Source organism: Orycteropus afer, unplaced genomic scaffold (assembly GCF_000298275.1).
Source record: "Orycteropus afer afer isolate SDZICR_OR568_19922 unplaced genomic scaffold, OryAfe1.0 scaffold00545, whole genome shotgun sequence".
Taxonomy (NCBI): Eukaryota; Metazoa; Chordata; class Mammalia; order Tubulidentata; family Orycteropodidae; genus Orycteropus; species Orycteropus afer.
Window position 1 is genome coordinate 1,633,641 of NW_006922132.1, and position 1,736 is coordinate 1,635,376.

Here is a 1,736-nt window from a genome sequence, read left to right on the forward strand (position 1 = left end):
CTCCTCTTTTGATATTTCCTGTATCATTCAATATTTTGCCCATTGAGTCTTTCAATATTGCAACTTGAGGCTTGAATTTTTTCTTCATTTCTTTCAGCATGAGAAATGCTGAGTGTGTTCTTCCCTTCTGGTTTTCTAACTCTAGGTCTTTGCACATTTCATTATAATAACTTTGTCTTCTTGAGCTGCTCTTTGACATCTTCTGTTCAATTCTTTTATCTTGTCATTTTTCCACTTGCTTTAGCTACTCTCCATTCAAGAGCAAGTTTCAGAGTCTCTTCTGACATCCATTTTGTCTTTTCTTCCTTTTTAATGGTCTTTTGTAGTGATCTTTCAGTTTTATCATGGATGATATCCTCCATTTTTTTAAAAATACATTTTATTGAAATATAATTATATGCAGTGATATACACAAAACTAGCCAGCTACTCCTTGGAAGGAAGGTTGGGCAATCTACTTCCGAGTGATACTGCCTCGGCAACCCAAGGAGGGGTTGCTATGAGTCGGGGCCGACTCAACGGCACATAACAACAGCAACAAACAACAAAGTGACATAGGTCAATGCATTTTTTTTTTTTTCAGTGATCCCTCCACTCTCCTCCCACCCCTGGAAACCAACAAAGAAAGTTTCCTTCCATATATAAACCTTTCCTTGACTTTTTACAATAATGAACTAATACTATAGTTGTCCTTCTGTGATTGATTTATTTCACTCAGTGTAAGTCTCCCAAGTTCATCCATGTTACGCAGTGTTTTTCAGATTCTACATCATTCTTTAGTGTTGCATAGCATTCCATTGTGTATATGTACCATAGTTTGGTTATCCACTGTTCTGTTGAGCAAGTAGGTTGTTTCCATCTTTTTGCTATTGTATCTTGTGCAGCAATAAACATGAGTGTGCATACATCTTTCATTGTCCTGGCTCTCACTTCCGTAGGATATATACCTAGTACTGGGAATGGCTGGGTCAAATGGTATTTCTAATTCCAGCTTTTTAAGGAATCACCACACTGTTTTCCAGAGTGGTTCTATCATTTTACAGTCTCACCAGCAGTGTTTGAGAGTCCCAATCTCCCCACATCCTGGCCAGCATTTGTTATTTTCTGTCTTGTTGAATCTTGCCATCAGTGCTGGGGTGAGATGGTATCTCACTGTTGTTTTGAGTTGCATCTCTCTGATGGCTAATGATGGTGAGCATTTCTTCATGTTTTTGCTGGCTGCCTGAATATCCTTTTTGGTGAAGTATCTATTCATGTCTTCTGCCCATTTTTTAATTGGATTGTTAATCTTCCTGTTATTGAGATGTTGGAGTTTTCTATAAATTTTAGAGATAAGTTCTTTGTCAGATATGTCATTGCTGAATGTTTTTTCCCAATCGGTAGGTTCTCTTTTCACTTTTTTGGAGACTGTGGTGGATATGTTTTTGTGTCAGCTTGGCTGGGCCTGGTTGAGTGGCTGGGCAGCTGGTGGCAGTTACTCCCTATGATTAGACTGGCAATCAACTTCATGGTGGGATCTATCACAAGCAGCTGAGTAGCTGCTTTGAGTATGTACTTGCTTCCCATGTGTAAGAAGCAGCTTTGGGAATGGTCTCTAGTTTATGACGTGCTTGGACCCTGCATGTAGCTGTGTTGTTGTTCGGTAGCCTGCTATGCTCTGCTGACCTTGGGACTTACAATGAACTTAAATTAATGCCCTGCCATGTGGTTCAGGACTGTGCCTTTTTACTTGTCAAC